Source organism: Stegastes partitus, unplaced genomic scaffold (assembly GCF_000690725.1).
Source record: "Stegastes partitus isolate 25-593 unplaced genomic scaffold, Stegastes_partitus-1.0.2 Scaffold1, whole genome shotgun sequence".
In the NCBI taxonomy this organism is placed as follows: Eukaryota; Metazoa; Chordata; class Actinopteri; family Pomacentridae; genus Stegastes; species Stegastes partitus.
Window position 1 is genome coordinate 2,372,439 of NW_007577732.1, and position 25,784 is coordinate 2,398,222.

The window sequence follows — 25,784 nt, forward strand, 5'->3', positions numbered from 1 at the left end:
CTTTTTTGTCATTAACATATTCAAATGGTGTGTTTTATATACTGAAATCAGGAACAAAATAAGCAGTCAATGCCATGGCTGAGGATTTTCCATTTTGGAGCTACAGTGTACCGATGACCATCTCAAAAACACAGATTCAGGCCACGTTTACACATAGCCAGGTGTCTACAAAAACGGATCTACGTTTTCAAAAATGACATTGTTCACACCAGATTGTTTTCAAATCTTCATTTACACAAACCTGCATAAACACGTCGTTAAGAGCTGCTATGAGCATGACAAACCTATAGGGGGCAGTGTAACGGGAAGCGTAAAGCCATGCTGGCCAATCAGAATCCTGCATAAAAACACAGCAACGAATTACTTCCTGTTACTTTAACGATAATGACACAAGGGCCGCAAGCGATCCTTCTGCCCTGCTCCATTTGTAAACGTAAATGCAAACAGGCCAAAAGCTTTTGCCCAAACGTAAAAACAAGCACTGCCTTAACAGCATCTACTTCTGTCACAGCAGACAAACTGTAAACATGGATCGCACACGTGTGACGCTGATGACGCTTCTGTCGCATACTGTGACGTCAAACTCCATCTCCTTCTGTCTACATGCAAGCGTAAACACGGAGTTTTTCCAAATCTCCACTTTATGGAGTTTTCAGATATGATTGTTTTTGGTGACTTGTAGCTTCGTTTAAAAACCAAAGGCCCAAACGCATGGAAATATCACCATTTTGCTACGTGTAAACGGGGCCTCAGAATTTCAAGGTTTCATGTGTAACTACCCCTAACAAACCAATCCCGTTGACTCGTGGAGTGTGGCTTTCTGTATCATCATTCTTCTTCAAAATGTTTTATTTGAACATAAATGGCTGAATTACTGTGGTATTAAAACTTTTACCATTAGGAAGTAGGGTAGAGTAGTTCTACAGTGTTTGAGCAAAGTTGTAGGTGAGCTGGTGTGCTTGAGCTACCATGAGTGGGGAGGGGTTGGTGTGAACAGAGGCAGGGACTATGTTGATCCGGACACCCTAGTGGAAACAAAAGTTTAAAGTTAGATCAAAGTCATTTTAAGGCAGGAAAGGATTATTTTCATCTAAAGAAACTTCCAAATGTTTAACTTTGCTGCTCAGAGATTAGTTCTCGGGGGTTAAATCATCGACAGGAGCGAGACTTTAAAATGTTCCACTTTTATCTGTCAAAAACTTCCTCCAAATTAGATAGTCCTGCTGCAAAGAAGTTTTAGAAATTGATTTCGTAATAAACAACATATTTCAGACAGAATTCCTGCACCTTGCAAGATGACGCTTCTGTGTTATTTATTTATTTGTAGGGATTTACCGCCTGTCAAATATGAGTCATCAGAGGCAACGGATGGGCATAAAGCAACATCAAAGCCACAGCGTAGTTAACTGCTCAGTGCACCATTAGAGTGCACATGGAGCTGTTGAAACCTTATTCACATCCAATCATGCAGTCTGGAGTGGCCCCTTATCTTGTCTGATACATGGTTAAGACTGCAAACTTGCAGCGTGGAATCACAATCCATCAGTGACATGGAGAGGCCCTCAGCACACAACCATTTTAAGAATTTCTGTGATTGAGATCAGAGGTTACAAACATGCGTCTCTATAACCAAGCCAGGCCCGGTAAAGCCGGGTGTACTGTCCTCCTGATTGGTGTCTGTCTCTCCTGCAGTCAACCCTCAGAATTGATTTGCGGCGTACAGAGAAACACAAGAAGCAATTTTCTTTGCTATTATATTTTCATTATTGTTATTTTGTGGCAAATCACCTTTTTACAGTTCTCCAAATCTTGGCCTTGCTGATTGATCCAGTCTCTTTTTCAACTAATAATAGTTGTTAGGCTGCTACAGATTGCTCCGTTTCAACACAGCAGCAGCAAAAATGAAGACGAATTTGCGGCTGTCAACAACAAAACATGGGATCTTATGTGTCAATTAATGTCTCACTTTGCAAGAAAACATTTCAGTTGATTGTGACCTGCAGCTGTGCTTATTAACTCCAGAGGAATTCTAATTGTAGCTGGTGCCATTTTTTTTGAGAGCAAAGCCTCTTTTCATTCTTAATTGACTTCCAGCGATGCTATTCCTGCCAAGTTTCTGGCACAAGATATAAGGTCAATTAACTCTAAAATGCTAAGGCTCACATTTCTCACATTAATAATGACCACAACAAGTCAGGTCACAAGTATGTTATTTTTAAATTTCTCATATGTGCGTTTTTTTTTTCTTTGTGAAGGTTGTGTTTGTTTTTTGGGCCATAGTAAAGAATGATGATTATAAGCAGAGATTACTGTTATCTACCACAAAGCTAAAAATGTTATTTTCTCCCCTAAAACAAAGCTCTACACTGTTGGTCTTTTATCTGTGTGAGGCCAAGAGGGGTTTTATCTTCCAGTGTCTTTATCACTCGAAGGTGGCTGCTAAACCTGCAAAACTGTTCCCTGCGTTGTCACCCTGCCCACCCTCTCTACCTCTATCTGCGGTTTGGCATGTGAAGACCTCCTGCCTTGGTGGCGGTGAGGATCGATGTGAAGAGGAGATGTGCTCTCATATAGGGCCCTCCTTATCTCCCAGCTGTCTTCTCAGGGCTGTGCAGAGGGGCAGCTTCACAACAGGATGATCCATCATGCTGGCCTCACACACCTGAGCCATGCTTGGTTCTCACAGTTCTGGAGGTGGGCCTCCCGCCAGTATGTGAAAACTGGACAAAGTCTTTACTTTATCTAAGTTATTTCACTGCACTTTTAGGACGGACTCTAGCCTTACATGGCCTAAGAGTTTTGTTTTTTTATTGTTGTTGGTTTTTTTTTGTTATTCCCCTATGTGTAGGTATCTTTTTAGAGAAAGGTTTCACCTCTCTGTATATCATATCATTAATTCAAGTGTGATATGTGGTCTCAGCGAAACAGACAGGACATTTTTGTTGGTGATTGTTTTGTTGGCTGGCACCCAGAGCAGTGCAATAAAGGATGGAAATAAGTATAAAATACAGCCTGGGTGAGTTTTTTCCTGTACCCTGAAAACATATTTTTAGCATTATTTATGTTTAAAAAAGAACAAAAACATAAGAAATGATTCTTATGCCCTGATGCTCTATTAAATCCTTAGAAATCGCTGATGGGAATTCTCTCTGGGTTGTACGTCCTCAGTATTATGTACACAAATGGGTTAACCGAAATAGTACCGTTATCTACGTTAGACATGTTGGTCTCACTGGGATTCCAAACATACATAGAGGGAAATAACAATGATCTCTGATAATAGCACGCTAAATGAGGCCTCTGTGAATAGAGGGTAATTATGAATGGTACCAGGTTGCACGTGTGATGTGTGTCACAGCATGGCTGGATGTTGGCACAGTCCCAAAAGAATAGACCTAATGTAAACATCATGTTGTCTGTCCCTCCTTTCCCCCATTTGTCTCTTTCTCACACACTCACTGACACACACACACACACACACATGCACACACACAAACACAAGCATTCAAGCGCACACTGAGCCATGTAATGATACCATGAAGCCCTGTGTAGCCAGAGAGAGGGAGCTCCACTTGCCTTTGATGTCTCCATCCAGGAGGGGAATTGGCTCATTAGCATTCTAACCAGAACCGTTGCCCATTTAGCACTAGGCTTTAACTAGACCACCCAAACAAATCGTTCTTCTCAGGTTGGGCCTCCTTTCTCTGCTCCAGTCAAGCAGCGGGGGCGCATGCATGGTTGTTTTGTATGTCCTGACTCGGGCTAATTTAGCCACGGGCTGCTAACGCTCACTGAAATCGCCAGCCTTTGTCATTGCTTACATAACGGAGGCTATAGCGCTGTGGGCCCTTAGCACTCCTCCCTCGTAAGTTTCCTAAACAGCGTTGTGAGTCATGGCAAGTACCAACACATTTGAATATACGAGATTAATTATGCCCGTTGTCATTATGCCCGGCTGTGGTGGAGCTCATGTGGTTCTTTGCCTCCTCTGCAGTTAAAGATGTCATGGGATGTAGAATCACAACGACAGGACAAGGCCGTGCTTAGCGGCTGTCCTGAAAACGATGATGTGCACATGCTTGTATAATGCATGTGTATTACAAATCTACTTAACAGAAGGGATATAATAGAGTCCTAACTCAGACCTTGCTTTTAGTGAATTTATCTGACCAGACAACCACATTATTAGCAATTCAAGTCGAAAAGGTCTTTGCAGTAACTGCAGCACTGGCTCTCGCTACCACAGAATACTCCAGTATGCTTTAAAAAAAAAGACAATGTATTCAGTTTCAGACATGTTTGGATAATCCTTTATCAGGAGTCCTAAGTGCTTCACTCTGCTTATCTCTATCTCCATTCGTTATGCAAAGAGCTCTGTTTTCTTTTCTTGTCACCTCCAGGTGAACCATTATCCTCTGTCTGGGTCCTGCCCAAGGCTTGTTTATTGAGTGGATTGGAGGGGACCAGGACATGGTGCTCTGTGCAGGGGGGGAGGGGTGCAGGTCGAGATATGGGATGTGTTGTGTGGATGGCCTTTTGTCCCCTCCACGGTCTTTTTCAGCTCCCTGGAAGCCCCCAAACTACTCACTCAAAGATGACATATTATTCTCATAACTCATAGATTGCACACTATGCTTGACTGATGGTCCTCAGTTCACAGATGGTAGTAACAGCCATTAGCATAACTTATGACACAGATAGTGTATTTCCCCACGGAGTAGCCTAAATAATGTAGAATGATAAATTGAATGCAAAGATTCTTCAGTCAGTGGGGCACCCTGGGGATTTACTTATCTCCTCATATTTAGAGGGGAGTTAGTTACACTCTGATCTAGGCCTGCCTTGTATTTGTGCTATAATGTTCCCTGTGCTTTTTTTTTTTTTTTTTTAAGTGTGTTCAAGACAGGACTGAAATAAATGTGCATCTGTCCCCCTCTTTGGGATTAGCCCTGCTGTTAGGAACTCTTTATGAGGTAAACACACAACATCAACACATATTTTTAATCTCTCCTAGAGTATTTGTGTAAGTGTATTTACCTCTCATTTCAGTAGGGCTGCGTTTGGCACAGGACTTTGCATTCATGCTTGCTTTTCATAGCACCATCCACGTCAGGGAGTGCCCTCTTGCATCGGTTTGAGCCTGTGATATTCGTTTAAATAATTAACATTAAAAAAAGTCCTATTTGAATTGGCCTCATTCTTGAATAAGCAGAGAAGTCATTTTGTAAATTGCACTTACTTAGTGAAATTATAAAACAACTTAACTCTACAAATCCCAAGTGTGGTGAACTTTTAAGTGCGTTTGTGCATTAACACTGTGGCGCATGCTCGCACACAAGTGTTGTCTTTATTAAATATGTAGCCCATTAAACTGATGGGATAATGTGCAAGAAAGCCACGACAATTTGTCTACCTCGCTGGCAAGTAGATCCGTTTCTTTGTATGAAAAAAAAAAACTTTATTCAGTGTTTTACAAGGAGTTGATGAAAAGTGACCACCATTGAAAAATGATCATCTGAAAAGTGTCCCCACGCTGTCAGATCATTGCACCCAATTATTACTGAGATGACGTAATTTAGAGGACATTCCGCTGAAATTAACAAGGACAAGGTCATCCGGTGGACTGCAGTTTGCGGTTCCCAAATAGTGATGAAAATTGCAATTTCTGTGTGAAGGCTCGCTCTCGTGCCATCTTTGTCTCCCTCCTGCCACCACGGAGAACAGTCACCGGGAACATCCCCCTCGCCTCCCCCTCCTCCAATCAGCAGTGATGGATGGACTAATTGATGCAGAATGATTGGGCCATTCATTTTATCCTACAACAGTGGGTTCCATATTTAGGATTAGCGTTGCATTATAATGGGAAGGGAAGAAGAAATGGCCTGGGAGTCAATGAATCCTAGTGGGAAAGAGGGACAGTGTGAGGAACAGTTGTGCAAAAAACGTGGAGACAAAAGGAGGGAGGGAAACCGTCACAGAACCATTATGAGCAGCGGTAACAAGACTGGTCAGTTGTGTAATGCTTAGCTTACGAGACATAAGGGAGTGTTCCAAAGAGTTTATGGAGAGGTGTGTATGCGCGAATACGAGTGAGCAAGAGGGGCATATAGCTTCCACGTGTCCTGGTATCCTTCTCTTACCCTATGAATCATTCATCTCTGTCCCCATGTATAAATCAAGCTGCCGGCCGTTGCCTGCGGCAGTCATGTCATTAGTTAGTTGACGGCATCACTTGATCTCTGGCACTGCAGTGCTTGGTGAGAGAGAGGGGGTCTAACTTTAAACAGTACACATATCAGCATATCAAACTGTATGGAGCACTCTCTGGCTGTGGTATCGTGAGTTTTATAGAGCCGACCAGGACCACACAGAGACACACTTGCTCAAAGAGATGTTTCTCCTTTGACACACAGTTGCACTTTTCTATCAAATTAACAGTTTTTTGGAAACCACTCCAGTGGTATATATATGTGCAATGTAGAACTTTCAGAGGCTTTCTGCATAAAGCATTTTCTTGTTAATTGCACTTGATCGCTGGAGTTTCCTGTATGTCTAAAACAGATTTTTTTAGCACTGTAATTGAAATTAATTAGTGTTTTCGATTTTTGAAAACACAAGTTGACTACAAAGGGCAAGCATAGTTTTTTTTTTTTCTCTTTTTTCTTTTTCTTCTCTCCTTAAGGAGTACTAAAACATGCTGGTGTTGGCTTGCAGTGGGTATAAAAATCTGAGAAATACAGGGAAAAATGGGGTTGTATCTCTGTGATGGAGAATTGCAGCAGAGATTCTCACTACCCTAACCACCTATTTTCAGAACCATTTTCAGACTGACACAGAATCTCACGTACCTCTCATCACTAAGGGGGTCATTTCAGGTGGAAGGCTGTACTCCTCTTGAATCTCTCCTATCGTACATTGAACCGAGGCGCTGAAAAAGCCTGGAGCCTTATCGGTTTGAAATGCAAGTTCTACCAGTCACTGCATGCTGTTACATTTTATATTACAGTCTTGGTAAAATATGAAATCTTTAAGTTATTGTAAATCGAGTATACATTATAAGCAGTTCTTATTGTTTTTTTTTTAAGGTCGGCTTTGTACATTTTTGCATGCACTTTTGTTTTTCTTTGCACTTTAGCACATGTTTTTATGCCTGCAAATACACAACAAATACATGCAGCAAGCCATCTTAAACTCTGAATCATTTAGTTGAAAATAAATATATGTGATATTGCAGTTGGGTCCTCTCCTTCCCTCAGGGTCGCTGCTGTAAACATATTGCAGCTGCTTGTTTTACTTTGTGTTTGACCTCTGCAGCCTCTCTCTCTCTCTGTGTTTTGTCCCCTCTCTATTGCTCTCTCTGAAAAGGAAGAGTGATATTTTTCAGTCCGACAGAATGTACATTTCGGCCACTTAGTAATTCACTTGCTTTTGCACAACAAAGACCATTCACTCCAGTTTAAGAGTCATCCACCTTATTCTGTCACCCCTCATTGAACGCAAAGTGAGAATGCCACCACGGGGCTCGAGAAGTGGGCAAGAAAATGTCAATTTAGCTCTCTTCCGCGTTGCATCACACATGACCTCCTCCCGTACCCCGAACCCCCTCTTGCGCACCGGCATTTCTGGGTCAGTTGTTTAAGATTTTAGACAACTCAATGCATTACCAACCCCAGTGTCAGAGCACATTTGTATCCTGCACAGACTTTATTGTGGTTGTTTTGGGGGGGTGGATCTTGCACACACTTCAATGCGCTGTCTATTTTCTTTTGCATGCATGTGTCCGTGTCTATTACGTATACGTATCCATGTGACAATGCGTTCTCGTGACAGTGTGTGTGAGCGCGAACATGACTGCGCACGCATTTGCTCCCACAACGGCGTGTCTGTGTGGCTGTCTGAATTTTAAAGTGAGTGTGCTTGTGTGTGTGAGAGAGATTCTTTTTCTGGGATAACTGGATGCTGAGCTGTCTTGTCAGTTGACTCAGTGGTCAGTTTTGGTCCTGCTGCCCCCAGCAATGCACGATGGAGTGATGAGATCTGACAGACGGGGACAGTTCTTAGCAGGGCACTACCCCATCCCACGGTTTCACCAATCATGGCAAGGCTATTACAAGGACATCACACGAGGCTCTAAGAGCTTAGGCACATGCTCACAAATGATTCAGAGACGGAAGATATGCCAATATACCAATCATCTGAAACCCTGTTATTTTTAGTCAGATTGCATGCTGGAAAAATTCTTGCAAAATATATATTAGGAAGGTAGCACCCTTCCAACAGCAGACAGGTGGGACAAAAGGCAAACAGAAAGAAAGAATCATGCCTTCCACCATTTAACAAAATCAGGTTTTTTGATGTACAACCTGAGCTGAACCCTGAAGCTCTGTAAAAAGGGGTTCTGTATCAAAACTAGGGTCTCTAATAATTTTCTTTGAAGTTTAATAGAATTTAATTCCTTAGCACAGTTAAACCCTCCACGCCATCTACTCTTTATATCTAAATGGTAAATGGTCTGCAATTATATAGCGCTTTTCTAACTTGGTGGTACTCCAAGAGCTTTACAGTGTTTTTGCCATTCACACATCAGTGGCGGCGGAGCTGCTATGCAAGGTGCTTGGCCGCCCTCGGGAGCAGGGCGGGATCAAAGCTCCAACCTTGTGATTTGTGGACAACCTGCTCTACCACCTGAACCACAGCCGCCCGCTAACAGTGATGAAAGTAACTGAGGACCCAGTGGAAATCTATGAGAGAAATTAGTAGGACATTGCCAAACAGCAGAGCCATTAAATCAATGAACAGCCCCCCAGGTCAGGTGGAACAACCTCATCCTAGCAGCCATTTACTTTGGAGAAAATAATAGTTTTGTCTCATGCGGTTGCACGAGGCTGATACAGCGTGCCATGCTTCTCCTTCGGTTCCCATTTCCAGGTATGATCATGAGACCACACACCGGTGGAAGGGAAGCTACGCGGACTGTTAATGCCAAATATGTGTGGTTGGCTATGTTTTGTTTAATCACTGCAATTAGTAAATTACAGCTGGATTTTGAGATGTAAATGTACCATGTACCATTGTGCTATTTCAGTCTGTGTAAAGGAAGTTTCAGCATTTGTTTCTGAATTTGTTTTACATGATAGACTATAGAAAGTGGCTTGTGAAAACATGTGAAACTATGTAGTACTGAGCTGGGAAGTAAAGCCTTGATTACTCTCTCTTGGGAACAGGCACACAGACAGCTGCAGACACCTTGAGCTGTGCAGTTGTTGTTATTATGCTATTATCTATTCAGCTGGGAGTTCCATACATACGCAGCAGGTCAACATCTACGTATTCTGTGCATGCACACTACTGCCAAACATGTGCACTACTGCCCTTGGAGTGTAGTTGGCACATGGACTGTCTGTGTGGACACAAATTTTGGCCTGCACGCACAGTTGCATGGGGCATTCTAGCAGATGTTTGCCAATACAGCAAGTATAGCACCATCCCGTTCAAGTGTTTTAAATCATTTTTGTGTTCAGGGTTATTTTGGAAAATTAGAAATTAGAAATCATGGTTTGATGAGACACTGAAGTTATGTTTAGCTTGACCCCTCACCCCAAAGCGATAACATTAGAAAAACCAGAGCGGATTAGCATCAGTGTGTCTCCTGCTTGACTGCAAGCTACTACAGCCGTTGGTTTGCTAGTTAGCCATGCATCTTCCACGAATGCTTGAACTAAAAGAACAGCTGGGCTTTCTCATTTAAATTTCTTTAGAAAGATGAGATGTCCTGCCAACAGCTGTTGCGGTGTGTAACACTGGAATTACTGAACCTTCAAGCCATATTCGCAAGGTGTTTTTACCAGGGTTCTGTAAAAAAAAAAAAACCCAAGCGGGCATCACCAGAGCTACACCTGCAAGACTGACATTCGTCTTTATCTACAGTGTACATTCGTGATTTCACCATAACCTCTGTGGTTCAGTTTAAATGAACTTAGGTTTGTTTGCCTGGTTCGCGCGGTTCATTCGGACTGGTGTGAAAGCTGTTTACAAACATTTTAAATCGAACTGTAGTGTGGACCAAACAACAGAACCAAGACGGCTTGAAAAGGTGTGCCAAACAGAATGTGGCCTATTTGTTGTCACACTGCAAACAAGTCATGTAACGTTATAGTGGTAGCTGACACTTGAGAGAGGCGGCAACTTTCCCGCGATTGGTGTAGTTTCAGTGCCTTCAGCGGACATGCCAGAATACCGCTTATTATTTTTTTTAATCATTCAAATTTGGCTGGGTGGTTAATAACCCGTTGTTCTGTGATGTGACATTAGATGGAGAAAGCAGTTATATGGACATCGCACAGAAGTGGGGCTAGCAAAAAATGCATTAAGGAGAAATGGGGGGTCAACAACCCACTTATGCCAAGCCACATTTCTTTTTTATTTTTATTGACTGACAACATTACTATCCCACAAACTCAGAATGCATGTTTATTACTGCTTTACATGGATTTGCACGGCTAGCTCAAGGACCTCTACATTAACCGTTTATAGCAGAGGTACATGTGCACACGCTTGGGGATTTGCACTGCTTGTAGAGTCCATGCCCACTAACTATTCATCACAGCAGCACATCTAAACAAACACGCAGAGCCCGAGCTGCCACCAGGTACCTAAAGTTTACAGTAGCGCTGAGGTGGTATTTAGATCTGAGGCTTGTGTGTGACAGTGCGCTGATAATGGGTCTTTGAACTAGCTGTGGGAGTAAAGGAAGGAGCATATTCACGTGAGCATCTCTAATGTGATGCTTGGTGGCTGATTAGTCGCACTTCACTGACACTTTCTGGGTAGAGACTGACCTGCTATGGTGGCCTTTTGCCAACTAGTAACAAACTGTCGAGCCTTCTGCATCTCTCACGGGGCACCCTAGTTAGCTGTGTCTGACAGGCCACTTGCCTACAAGGAAGGTTTCAGCCCAGGGAGGGCAGAGCAAGCTCCAGAGGAAAGCTGTCATCTTTTTGTCAGACCACAGGGAAGAGGAGGAGTTTCTCTCTTTTCCTCTCTCTTCCCCTGTCTCTCTCACTCACCCTCTATATCTTTCTCCCTGCATCAGTCTGTTCCCCTGGTGAAGATCTTCACTTTTACTGGTGCCTGTTATGCTCCTCTCAGCCTGACTGTGCAGAATAAACAGACGGGTGTCAGAGGATGAAACGCCAAGTGTCCCCTAGGAGCAGGGCCCGTCGTTGTGGTAACCCCCTCACTGTTGCCTCCTGAGGGCCACAGCAGCCATCCCAGTATGCAAGCTGAGAGTGACACCGAGACAGGCAGTTGGACTGAGGTGAAAGACGCTCTATGTGTCCTTCCTAAGGGAGAGATGAGCGTTTATACCACAGGGATGATGCCCGCCACTCCACCTAATCCTCTTTTCCCAGACACTTCATTATCACCCGCGCACTGCAGTATGTGCACGCTGACAGATCTCTGAGGAGAGCCGCGGAATCTCACGTAAAAGGTGGGGAGAGGGTATGGAAGAAGGAGAAGGAGAAAGGTGAGGAACAAGGAGAGAAGAGGAAGGTGATATGAAGAATGGCAGAAGGATACGCCAAGTAAAAGGTGTGGTGGAGGTGGAGAACAGATGTCAGACGTAGTGGGTGGTAGTGAGAGGAAGACAGTTTGCGTAATGTCTTCTCATTTGCCTTTACCTATTTATATGTTTTCACTACAGAAGAAGGCAGCAGGCAAAACTGGAAAAAAAAGTCAGAAAAATAGGTCCTCTCTTCATCAAACACTCCACTTTATCAAATATAGCACACACAGTGTTTTGCTGATTGACTAGCTTAACAGTTAAGTTGTTTTAGAGGGTAAAAAATAATGCCATATTTGGTAAAAACTGTGAACTAAACATGCCATTTATATGCAGAATCCTGTGTGTATTTTGAGAGAAAATCTTTAAGAAGTTAGCTTTCAGATAAGAATTGAGTTTTCAGTATGCACAAGCCAATTAATGCTCGTATATTTGTTCCTTTCTGCATTGGGCATGTGCAGAGGTGTCTGCTGGGAAGAAGATTAATTTCTGAGTGGGAGAGTGCAGCAAAGCTATTTGAGCCCACTGAAACATGTTGGCTCTCTACTGTGAGACTCGCATTAGCACATGCCATAATTGATGGAGGAGCATACTTAGCAGTAATAATGGGCATGGGCATTATAGGGGGTGGTATCAAGACATTATTTTCAGAAAGCTCTAATTAAGCTTTTTGCCGTGGCTTTGGTGTAGCACTGACTGTCCAGTATCATCAGGAATGCTTTCTAAGTCTCTGATAAACACACCGCTTGCCAATCAGTTTGTTCTGGGCCTCCCATGCGCAGGGAAAATAAACAAGTTCATCAAACAGGGAGAGACAGAGCCCCTCTCCACTGACTCTAGTCCTGGCCCTGATGAAACAGCAATCAGCTCAGTACCATAGGGAGCCATTGTGTTTACAGTCGGTGGGTGGATGGACTGCTGCTAGCTCGGGGAGATTAGACCTTTGAGACCAGCTGGGACATTCCCAACACCAGCCAGTTCCACCTGTGAAATTGCAAACAAGACCATGTCCCTTCCCCTCAACCTCCGCGGCTGCTGTGATCAACACCACACTGACACTTTCTCAAGGCTCCTCAATCATTCGCAGTCTTGAGGAGTGTGTGCGGGGGGGAGGGCACTCGTCTAAAATCGAGAGCCTGCGTACACGTGGGCATCTCAGTGGTGAAGGCGCAACAAAGCACACACAGCTGTAGTGCTGATTGTCTCTTAAGTGTGTGTATTTGACCCCCTGAAAGGTCGAGATGTGGGTAGGATAAAAATAAAAAAGTAAAACAGCTGACCTTGATATCACTTTTGCAACAACTTCACCTCCCAAGATCACTTCCACACTTGTCAGCTGTTTGAAATTTTGTATTAGTTTCTTCAAAATGCGCTGGCAATGCCCCAAAGATTCAGCACAAATGCTATTCCACAGTAGCTGTTTTCAGACGCTGTGTTCTACATATATATATATAAAGAAAAAGTAAGCCTGAAGGAAATACTGCAGGATGGAGTGTGAATGCGAGCCTCAGCTGACAGCCCCTGGAACGTGTTTCTCCCCCTTGGTGGGCAGCGGAGAAAACCTCACCAAGCGTGACAATAACAGAATGCCAAAACATGGATTGGGCCAAATGAGCTGTGAACGCAAACAAAGTAGCGAATTTGTTCTGTGGCGTTTGGGGTGGACATGTGTCCCCTCAGCATGTTAAATACTGCACACAGCCTTACTGACAGACAGGCAGGCAGCGAAAAAAGGAAGAATAATTAAGGAAAGATAAAAGACAAGACAGGGAGACAGAAGGTAAAGAGAGCCAAACAAAGCAACAATGACGATGTCAGCCCAAGGATGTGTATGTTAATTATTCTAGCACTGCAGTGTTTGAGAGTATTTGTGTGGCTATGTTATTTCTTTGTAGCCCACCTGAGATTTGTCATGCCTTATGGTACATTTTTAAAGCCTGAGCTACACTACTGGAATTGTTGTGTTTTGTCATCCTCCTCTGAGTCTTTTTTTTTTTTTTTTCATATAAAACATCAAATTAACTCATGAGTATTAATATAAGTTTGTGTCTGACTTATCTTTGGATGCCCCCGTTTCTATGTGTCGTACGTGTTATTCCTGGACCAGGCAGGGAACCCACACTGCCTCTCTGCAATCCTGACTCTGCCTCAGCTGTTAAATGTTTTATTTACTGAGCCTTGATGAGATAAGAGCCGAGTGTTTTGGAATGTCTGTCTGAGGACATCAGCATGCCTCTCTGTGTGTGTATGCTTCTTTTAAGTGCTGATTGGTCATTTGGCATCCGTCCCTCAACACCAAAATGGACTCTTAGAGCTACGCAGGAAGGCTATAAACATAAGCAGCCGATGGCAGGGCTACTCTGATAGGGGGGGAAAAAAAAAAAAAAATCTTAATAATACACAGCTCTTTTGAATAGTTCCGCTGGGCTGTGCTGCAAATGCATCTCAAACTTTTAAGTGTGTTGCTGTTTAGTTATGAGCTTCACATTTTGTAGGGCTAGACTGTTGTGTATATTACATTGTTTTACTCTCTCTCTTCCTACGTGTGAGACTAAGGCAGACCAGTTAAGGAATCAAAAGAGCCCAACTGCATGGAAAATGGATCTGTGCTGGGTGGCTTGTTAATTCCCCGGTGTGCCTCCTGAGGTGAATCGCTCTCGATGCGGACGCTGCCTTTGATCATTCACAAAGCATGTCGCAGCAAGGTCTGCGCTGGCACCCAACAGATGGTCATTAAATCATGCGTTTTATTTTACTGGAGCTTTTTACATTCCTGCAAGATCTCTGTGCTTTTATTGCTGCCATTTAAGATGGCTACCATGCTGATTAGAAACATGCAGAGAGTTTTTTGTGAGTGTGCCAATAGACCTGATGGAAAAACAATGTGCACGCTAAAATGGCATTAATTCTAACTCGACACTCTTTCCTATTCGCAAGGTTTATTTTACTCTCAGAGCATACAGAGGCGTAGGTGTTAGACCGGATTAGCCTGTGAATTTTTATTGATTACTGGAGGTGCTGTAAGTATTTAAGTATGAATTCTTAACATTTTTGTTTTTTTATTATTCAGTACACATGGAAATGTCTTTAAGATCTACACTTAATGTAAGCAGTGTGCAACGTAGTAGAAGGCCAGCGTTCAAATGCCATCGAACCTGACAGAATCTTGTTCATCAGTTGGGCAATAATGACAAACCCTCACCTCTAGTCAACTGTGCTCCAAAAGCTTGTTAATCTTAGTGCCAGTCAGCGTCATGGAGACAAAAATGCCTAATTATCTTTGCATGACTGGCCACTGAGCAGGATTGGAAATCCACCTTAATGATGCATGTCATCTGGTAGGCATTTAAATTGCTGACCTCCACCAGCTACCTCAGTAAAGCTAGAACCAAATGATCAAATCTCTCACTAAGGTTTAGGTCTGTGAAGTGGAAAGCTTGAGAGCGCAGCTAGGATGGTTATAGGAGATAATGATACGGAAGCTATATATAACAATATTCTAGGTTTCGAAGGATTTTGTTGATTAATGGATCAAACTTATTTTTATTTACTCTTCGGCATGTGGTGCGCTGTTTATTGGAGCATGTAGTAAAAAAGTCATGCCAAAACAAAAATTTTGGCTTCTCTTTCAGGCATCTGTTCACTTTCACTTTCATTTAAAGTATTTCGTATTGACTGTTTGTAACTGTCAGTTTATATTCTTGCACGGATAAACACGTGCCTTTCTCCTTTAACCTGCTCCATCTAAAATATGTCTGCATTTGCATCAAATGCAAATCTCTTGCAGTTCAAACTGCTGCAAATGAAATCTTCTGAAGTAAACACCCACACTAACTCCCACATCAAATCATATTCTTGTTGTTTTGTAGTGAGAATTTTAGTTGCACTGCATACCCCCTGCGAATCCCTTTATATTAACAGGCAAGATGAGGGACAAAGGCTGTGTATTATATTGGATTGAGGGCCAAAGTTCCCGACATGGCAATTTGCTGCCTTTTCTTTTGGGCGAGGAGTGACAATAGGCCGCAGTAGGCTCATTTGGGTGCCCGTGTACTGCAGTGTGAAAGCAGCTTGGCTTTTTGCCCTTAGGGTCAGTGCAGGGATCTTCAACACCACCAATGATGAGCTCTAATCTGGCCTCCTTGGCAAACACAAGCCTTTCTCTGTAACCTTCAAGCCGTGAAACACAATTTACAGAGGCGGCGGGGGGTCAAGGGGACCATGGTGTCAACAAGCAAATGGGGGAGTGGTTTGAAAGTGTACACAACACATAGCCAGGACATCTATATGCAGGGAAGCAAGCACATTATTCTCTGCTTTCAATGGTGATCTGATTTTCCCTGCTTTTAACGTCTTTACATTTGAATATATATATATATATAAAAACCCAGACAGGGACAGTCCTGCGGTGTTTGTAAACATTGCAGATGTATCTTGTTTAGCAGTAATCATTTATCAATTATTAATTATAACGGTTATTATTACTTTACCAAGGTGGTTGCTAGTAGTTAATAATAGTAGGACTGAAACACAGTTGTTACAGAGGATAGACGATAACAGAAAAATATGTCAAATAGTGTGCAGTCCAAGGCAACAACCCCACAATGAACAATAAATCTGATCCAATTTTGTCAGCCCAATTGTCTGTCATAAAGGTGATGATTCATCTCTCTGGTAATTTAGAAGTTGCAGCTTGTGTTTATGCTGTATTACATTACGTTAAATTGTTGGCATTTCTACCACCCATCCATGTATGCAAATACAGCTTGATAAAAGCCCTTCAGTAAAATGCAATATCAAGCAGTATTATAATTTTATTAGATTCACAAATATTTATTGGATATTTTTTTGTATTAGATCATATCCCATTATGGAGTATAAGTGGGATATATTTGTTGTACATGGATTTGGTTTTTCCAGTGTCAAGTGGAGGAAATGGAGTAAATAATGTTTCTTAAAAGTGCCCTGATGTTAATGCAACTCTATAGTTCTCTTTTTTGTGCATTAGAATAAATATAACCTTAATATACATCATCCAAGTGTAGCTATTGTGGTGGCAACAGATTCATCTTCAGTATGTTTATCAGTAGTTTATAATTGACCGTGTGTGTTTTGCCTTCTTCCCAGTAACCATTTTGGTGACAGTTTTGCGCCAGCGTATTATTTGATGCTCATGAAAATGTCTGCACCTGCATGTATCGGTTAGGAGCAGCACTTCTCTCACGCAGCTAATACTGAAGTTGATTAAAGAATTTAAATGGTCTATTTAACCCCTAACGCAGGCGAGACCTACCTGTGTGATAGTACCATTACTTTGCAGTAATTCCTGCAGGCGGCAGCTCGAATTGATCCCCCCTCAGCCATCAGGAAGTTTTAGTGCTGCTATGTGTGTGCTCAAAGCCCAGTTTAATAAAGCTAGCCGGTCATGAGCCGTTAAACCGGAGGAGAACAATAAATAAACAGGCCTGCTCTGTCCTCCTCTACTCTTCCCCCACTTCCTTCTCCTGTGCACTCCTGTCCAGCCACATGTGCTTCATGCAGAGTCCAGCATTTCGACATGGCTTACACCTGGAGGCTAGCACTGCACCCCTAAGTGCTACGATTAGGATAGCACGACAGGGTGCTCTGCTTTTAAGAGGACGTGATTATTTTCCTTGGGAAACAGAAACACAACATATTACAAAAAATGTTATTATTGTTATTCTTTTTTTATCTAAATGCTTCAATCTGATGCTTCATGGGACATCAGCGTTTTTATTGTCATGCAAAAACACGGTGGTAGGAATGCGTTCGGAGACTGCCGCCCCAACACGGGCCATCAGCGAGGCAGATTGATGTTGAGGGGCCTGGCCGATGGAGATAGAGTTTATCTGCTGCGGGCTGGGATATGAAATCTAATCACATGAGTGCCAGGTGAGGAAGTGCAGCCACAGATGAGCCACTAACACACACCATCACACTTGTATTCAACAAATGGCAAGGAATTTCTCTCTGCTGGGTTGAGACAGGCGATAAGCTTCAGACAAGACCTCGCTCACTCCACAGATCTGTCTTTCAGCGAGTGCAAAGAGAAACGGAATGAAAGGAGATTGCATTAGGAAGAGAGGAGTAAGAAATGGTTAGCTATGGAAAATTAAAATAAATGAATAGGAACACTTAAAATACTCTTAGCGGCCAAAAATAATAATTCTCCTTGGCCCATTTTTGCATTGTTTATTCTTCACACTGTGACTGGAACGCTGGCCTGATTATCAGTTATTCTCTTTGCATTCAGCTGTGGTCAGTGAGTAGTTTGCAAAATCACAACACTATGTAAGATAAGTGAGAGACTCTTCACAGCTGAATAATGGATTGTTGTTTTGCATAATACATCGTCCCAATACACACAAAGCCACTTATACATATGCATTAACCCCAGGTTCACCCACAGCTGCAGACTACTGCAGCTGGCAGGGCTTCAGACCTGTGCACTTCTGTTGTACAGACAGACAGCACAAATGAGATTTTAGTGCTTTTCAGACTTGCACTAGTCTAACCTACTCTTAAGCCATTTGAATAAAACAGTATATATTATCTCAGTTTTTCCTCATCACCTGCATTTTGTTTTTGTTTGTCTGAAACTTTAACATCTTACTTTTTGACTACATCTGAAACTTTAACATCTTACTTTTTGACTACATAGCTGACTATAGCCTATAGTTCGGCTACACTTCTTCGTATGAGTTTATGTTCATGCATGACTTTATACACCAGTGTAGTTACATTAACACATGCACATACAGTAAGCTAATGCAGGTAGTCCTGTGGTTGATGGTCTTGTAGACCACAAGGGACACTTCAGAGAGAAATGTGTAGCAGTACAAAGGGACAAGTAATAAAAAAAAAAAACACAGCCACAAAAGTTACAATACATACAGAGCTATGCACAGTTTCTTTTTGGTTTGTATTATATTCTGCTCCACATATTTTTCTTTTACATTTGAAATGGAGAAATGCAGTTATTGTTGCTGTAAGTGCAGCTCTCAGCCTGTGCAGGGTATAGACCACCACATTTCCTCTGTTGAAAAGGAAAGCAAAATGCATACAGAATTTTAACCCCTGATCCTTGGGTCCCCTTTAAAATCTTACTGTGTCTTCGAACTTGGTTATTTTTGAGCACACTACTTTGTCACCGCATACCGCAGCATCTTCGCTTATAAGGTTAATAGGGAGCCATGACAAAAAAAAAAAAAAATGAAACACTGGACAAACACAAAGACGTTCTCTCAGGTCTGTTATTGAATCAATAATTTCATATTGTCCAGTATCAACATGGCATAATATTTACATCTAAACAAGATAGCAACAATATAATGCTACACATAATGGCTCCTGCACAAAGGTACTGGAGTTGTATGTACTTTATTGTGCCACATATTTAGAGTATGTAAATGTGTGTGAATAATAAATGTGACAAAGAACTAGTCTTCTTAATTGTTTGAAAAGACTCAATAATGACTGAAAAGCAACCACTGTTGGGGCCTGAATGTTTCCACAAGAGGGGTTGCTTGAGTTCTCACATTGGCAATTGGAACCACAGATTTTGGCATTGTGGTTTGCTTTCATTTGGATGGGAGAGCAACCTTTTGAAATGGCAGAGAAGGTTTGCTGTGCATTCCCATCATCGTGGGTACAGGTCGCTTGGATATCTTCCAGTTTTAAAAATTGAAACCATTTCAAAACCACCACCAAGACCTCTCTTCGCCCCGTTTTCCCCCCATTATGTGCGAACGCCACACTCTCCTTAATGTTTTTGGATTGTCTGTCCATCCATCATTTTTTTTTTTTTTAAAGGTAATATCTCAAGAAAGCTTTGAGGGAATTTCTTCATATTTGGTACAAATGTTCACTTCCACTCAAGGATGAACTGATTCAAAATTTGTGATCAAAAGGCATCATCATTTTCTGCAAAAAACACCACTACTTCAGAATAAACTGGGAGACTGTGACCATATTTCCCATTTTGTTTGACGTTGAACTGATGACAAGAATCTTGGATGTCAACCTTGAAACTGTGGTGACTGTATAGATCTTTTATACTGCCAGGTTGAACATGTGTGAAGCATCTATGTTTTACAATTTGTAGCCAGATCATCTGCAGCAGCATTCATATTTAATGCATTGTCTGCTGTCATGGCTATACCTTTATCTGTGTCAGCAACCTTCTACACTTCATTGTCTTCACTGCTCATATTATACCACTTTGAATAGACATAGTTATAAAAAAACAACTTGATTAGTTGATGAAGGCGTATAACTGCGAGGCTGTACTTCTTGTATTCATATTTTGTCTTTTCATCTCTGAGCTACTTAACCATATTGCTGTATGAGGGCTGAAACAAATGTAGAGAAGTTACATTTATCATAAATCTGATCCTATCAATATCATAATAGGACTTAAGGTTGAGGAAAAAAAAAAAAACAATGGCCAAGGACACAGGACCTCAACTTTCTAGTAGCTGATGAAGAGTTGGCTACTGGGGGTGCAGAGATATTATGTAAGAAATTCTAACTACTCAGGGAATGACAGGGTAATCATTTTGACAGGACTTTTAGCCAGAACAGGCACGGAGAGAGGTAAAAATCCGAGGGAAATAATCAGCAAATGGAAACCATTACTGAGGCACGAATTAAATTTGTCCCTCAGTCTGTTATTGGTGAGTGCTGCACTGAAGTTTTTAATCTGGAAGGAATTTCTAAAAAAATGTATCAGAAAGAAATAATTTAACTAAACTGAAATGGGAATTTCACTGTGGTAACTAATGTTCTCTGCTGATAGATGTGATATGTGCAGCTTTCTCCCCTGTTTCTCACCTCCCGGCCCACAGAGTGGTAAGACACAACTGTAATCTCTGGAGACAAAAAAAAGAACCCCATAAGTAATATGTTTGTCAGTACGTGTTCGATTTGAAATGTTGTACATTAGCTGTTAAATGTTAAATCCCACTTGCCCCAAGTTCCTATATATAGTGTGTACAAAGCAGAGGGCCTGTTGGAGGGCGCGAGAGTGATGATGACCTCTTCACCTGGTCAGTGACACAGCCATCAGATCTCTTTATAGAAGGCCTGCCGGACACATCTCTATCTCCTTTGCTTGTCCAGCATTCCTGCCTATCAACACCCATCTGCACATCCTTTAGGCTCCCGCTGAACTGACGACCCCACAACCGGGCTGCCATGCCATCCATTTGCCAACAGGGAGATTGTTTTTCAGCCCTTGAAATTTTAGCCGGGAAGATCAATGTTGCAGCTGCCTGAGAGGTCCCACGGAGGACTAGAGAAGGGTGAGGTCAGGGTCCTCTCCCATGCTCCCTGTGGTGTGTTTGGAGTACGATAGGACACTCTGGAATCACTCTTTTCACTGACAGCTGAGGTTTAGTCTTCATCCAGGGCCTAATAAGACCAGCTACCCTGGCTGATATTCTTAGATCCTTCGAGCTATCACTCGGTGATGAAACTATGGTTCATTTCACTTGGGATGGTTATTTCCTAAACTACAACACGGTGATGTTCACATCTTTTTCTCATTAACTAATCTGCGTAAATAGAGGAGATGAAATTGGAGAATCTGTTTTTACATGCCTACCACTCACCCATCCCCCTATCCCTCCTTGTGCTCTTATATTCACATCCACACATTTTTTTCTCTTTCCTGCCTGTTCAAAACCTGACTGAAGCAGACCGATTTCATGCTTTCAGCTTAGTAATGGCATTATGCAAAATACCATTACCCTGGAAAGGACACTCCAATGTGTGGAAGCAGGTCAAGTGCTCCTTTTTAAAAAGGGGTTATCTGTGGAGTTGTTAAAAAAAAAAAAACAACACAAACAGCCATGTCTTCCTTTACTCTCAGCAATAAGAGCCATTTAGTAGGGAGACATTTTAGCTGGAATGGTGGTCAGCAAACGTTTCTTCTAACTAGTGGTCATTGTTAATTTTGTTTAAGAAGCACACTAGACTGAGACATTTAGAGATCCTATACAATATTTCCCTTTCTTCTTTCACTCTTCTCTCTTTTCTCACACTCTCGGCTAGTAAAGGTGCTGTTGAGATTTTGTTGAATATGGCATAATGGAAGCTCTTTGTTTGCTCAGGTGCTGATCCTTCACAATGGGTGGATAATGGAGGAACACTTTAGAGACAGATGTTCCCTCTTCATCACAGTCCTCAGTGTGACCCTCTTAGCAAGCAAAGAGAGGGAAACACAGGAAAATATCATTTTAACCAGCCACGTTATCGTCAATTCTTTTGCATTAAAATTTGCTGTTTATGCTCAGAAACCTTTTTTCTAACTTAGCTGCTTTTGCTGAAGGACCAGAACATCTTAAAACTCACAAAGGACTGCCAGTCACTCATGTTGACCACATTTATTTACTTAAATCAGTCAGGCTTTGGAATCGTAAGTAAAAGGCTTCTCCTGCTTAGCGAAAGATCCTTAGCGTCGGCAGAAGAGGACATACTGTAGACACAGACCTTAACAGAAGAAGCAAACAAAGACTTATTTTTAGGTTGCTGCATGGCACACTTTTCTAGAGTGTTTATTAGTTATGGGTCACCTTGAAGGTTGAAGAGTGGATGGAGGGCAATCAATAGCTAAGCCAATAAGGAAGCAAGAGGCTAAGGTTAAGAGGGTAATCCTTGATGGTAAAGCAGGAAATCTATAAAATAAATGATTTCTGCTCTCCAGCAGGGCAGAGGATGCTATTTATTGGAACAAGTTTGGGTGCAAATACTGGGTTACGTCAAAGTGGAAAAGAAATGACAAAATAAATCTGTTGTTTTACCTAAAAACTGCTCCTATTCTATACTAAAATATCAAAAAGCCTGTTTCATATCCACAGAGAAGGACACTTTTCAGTTTTGAGGATTTTAGATCAAATTAGTGTCATGTATATACAATTTTGAATGCCCTGGCCCGTTCTCTATGAACTGACTTTAGCTTTTATTCAGAGAGCTTTTTAAAATCATCAAGGATAATGTCTATTAGAGACTGTACTGTACTTGTTCATTACACTTAATTTGGGCAGGCAGCCAGTCAGAACCGTCTGTGAAAGCCTACCAGTTGACATAAAGAGCAGGCGATCAATCAGTAGTTTTAAAGCCAAATTGAAAAATCAGCCATGAAATTTAGCTTTCAGATAAGTCTGGTACCATTTATATTTAATCTTGTACATTTTTCAGGAATAAGGCAAGGTGATACAGCTGGAACTCCATCTTCTTTATTTTCAGTTGATGTTGATAGTTACTGATGATTTTAAATGACATATTTTTAACAAATACCAGAAGAAAATTGACATAGTTTGAAGGTACACAGGTATGAATGGTAACGTTATCACAACAATGAAAAACACACTGATAAATACATTTAGACACGTACATAAAAATAAATAAGAATGAAGAAATGATCTTGCATGGATAGACAGTAAATGAAGAGAGCAAATTCAACCCAGAGATGCCCCGAGCTCGACCAGGATGAAGGTGTTGCGCCGTGCTGAGGTTAAGGTTCTGGGTGGCTGGTCAGTAGCAGGTATCACAGGATCTGAACCCTGCACATAACCCGACAAAAAGTCTGACAGCCCTCGAAGCGCTGTGCTCAGGGAGAGGTGGCTGTTTTTTGACTGTAAAGCACATCTCACAAGGGCAGTCACTGGTCCCTGCCGGCCGCAACCGCCACCAAGGGATGGATGGGGGTGAGAAGAGACCCAAGAGGCTGCTGCGGACTCGCTTGCCTCGGGATACCTGCACAGTAACCAAGTGGGAGGCTGATGGAGGGCGAAAGGGTTTCATTGTCAAGCTTTTAAAGGCTGTTACAAAGCAGAGAGGGAGCTCGCTTAGAGTTAGATTATGCACCTGGACTTTGTATTTCTTTGACGATGCGTGCATTTAAGTCAAACTATCAAACAATTTTCTTATTGCTATTGATGAAGTGTCAATATTGCTGTTTTAACACCCAGGCCCATTCAGGAGGTAGCAATTTAATGCTGTACGCTAGCTTTCTCACTTTTCCATCTTTACAAGTTTTTCTATTTGTTGAACAAAACTAAACTCATTCTGCCTCTTAATATGAATTTGAGCAACTATAAAAATCCACTGACTCCAGCGATACGAGTGTTATCCACGGTTAATGTTTAACTCAGGACTTAGATTTTCTTAACGTTAAAGCTTTTTCATTCATGTGCTGTTCTGCTGGGAGTGAATAATGTGTTTCAGTATCTTCACCTCAACAATGTGCTTTTTGATTTGCACTTAAGGTGCTTTGCTGTATAAATACAAACCAGGAACCCACACAAATGTAGTCATTGGATCCACCGAATAGAAGCAAATCAATACAATGCCCTGCTACTGCTGCTGTTGGCCTCTGAACAGCCCCACAAATCCATTTGGGTGAATGCCTTGCTCAAAGGTAACTTTATTTATAATTATTCACAGAGAGCAGACATATTTCATTTGTTACCATATTTTTTCCAGCCTGTTGGAAAATGTGAATTGTGACCTTACAGTCACAGTGCTGCTTCTCTAACCTTGAGACAGCTGCCTGCCATGCTAGAAAATGTGCTTGCCGCTGCTTTTAAGCCTCTAATAAATCACGCGCACTAGATTTTATATGCTCACTGTTTGTGCCGGTGTAAGTACATGTTTTCCTGAAACGTAGAAGCTTCTGGCTTTACCTGTCTAGCTAAGTGAGGATGTCTCATACAAAAACATCTCTGAAATGTCTTGTCCAAAAGTAACATGGCTTTTTTTTTATAGCAAGAATGTTGTTATACTGAGTTTTTAATTGAGCAGCAGAGATGAGGCGCTAATGGTTTTTTCAGCAGCATATGTTAAGTGTCTCAGCATTTGAAGTCTGACCTGTCAGTGAAAGCAACAGGGCAACATTTTCCTTAGTAAATAATTAACATTGCCATTCTCCTTTTCGCCATGCTCGATGCATATTGATACAGGCAATTTGTTCCCTCATCTGAGCACTCAGGTTTCTTCTGTTGGAGGAACACATGGCATACTCAATGCATAATGGCCACAGCAACAGCTTGTTAGAGTAAGAACTGTTTTTCCCCTTTTCTTGCAACATTTGCAAACGCTCTCTGACAAGCATATATTACAGCACTCATTATTTTACAATCTAGAAATACCATTTTTCACTCCATCTGGACTCGTTCAATGGCACTGATGTGGAATGACCGCAGGGTGACAACATGTTTCAAATACTTAGACACCGCAAGTCTCTGCAGCTCACGGTCGGTCGAATAATCAAAACACTAGAAACAGTTTCACATGTGGACATATCAGCACATTCACACTAGATGCAGGGTCGAGGTTGTGATTCATTCCCTTGTGCCCGACGCACAACGGTATCTACAACATTTATTTTCATCCTGTTCCGTCAAAATGGCACAATGGCGCTCTGAGAATTACTTGTGACATTGACATATTGTGTGACTGAAAGAAATCACAAGATTGCACCAGCATGTCGGCATCGATTTCAGATCCCAGGATAGTAATTAACAATTCTGAAATTACAACTGTTGCACAAAAGGAATGCAGCTTTCTTCTGTCATTGTCAGAGGAGGACGACACTTGCCAGACAAGCTTTGTCTCCCTGTCAGTTAAACATTTTTCTGTCTTTCTGACCGGTTGTGTGTATTTTCCGATCTACTTGTAGCGTAGTGGTTTGTTCAGCGAGTGGAGTGGCCAGTCTGTTGGTATAAGGTCTGGTGTCTTTTCTTGCTCTGGTCAGCTCACTTGTCTGAGATGGCTCCAAAACGCCTAAGCTCTCAAACATCCCATTAGCACCTGCTAAGTCAACCCAAAACTTTTTGAGGCCAGTACGAATTTCTGTGTGTAATTACTCCCCGTCTTGCTCTTCAAACCCAAAGACCTTTTATTCCCTGTAAAGGCAATTGGCTAGGTCATGAAGATTACTGACCCACCTTCCTGATTCATTAGCAGAGTCAGTCGAATGAAACAATACCTCAGACTTGAGGCTGACTGGCTCTGATTTTGTTTGCCTGGTCACTATCCTCTATGAAGAAATTAAATTCAGTGCTTTATTTATGCTAATATATTCTCCCCGGTAGGCTATACTGGATCTGACCTTTAGTTTTAGTTATTGAGCTACATGAAGTGATGTTTTTTTGTAATGATAAGTATTTGATCACAATCCAGTTTATGTGGTAATGTA

The 25,784-nt window shown here is 41.9% G+C and overlaps 1 protein-coding gene across 2 annotated transcripts in view; it reads left to right on the forward strand.

Annotated features, from left to right (window-relative positions):
• The window catches only part of macrod2 (mono-ADP ribosylhydrolase 2), a 415,533-nt gene that overhangs the window by 125,364 nt on the left and 264,385 nt on the right, over nucleotides 1-25,784 (forward strand). The window lies entirely within an intron of this gene.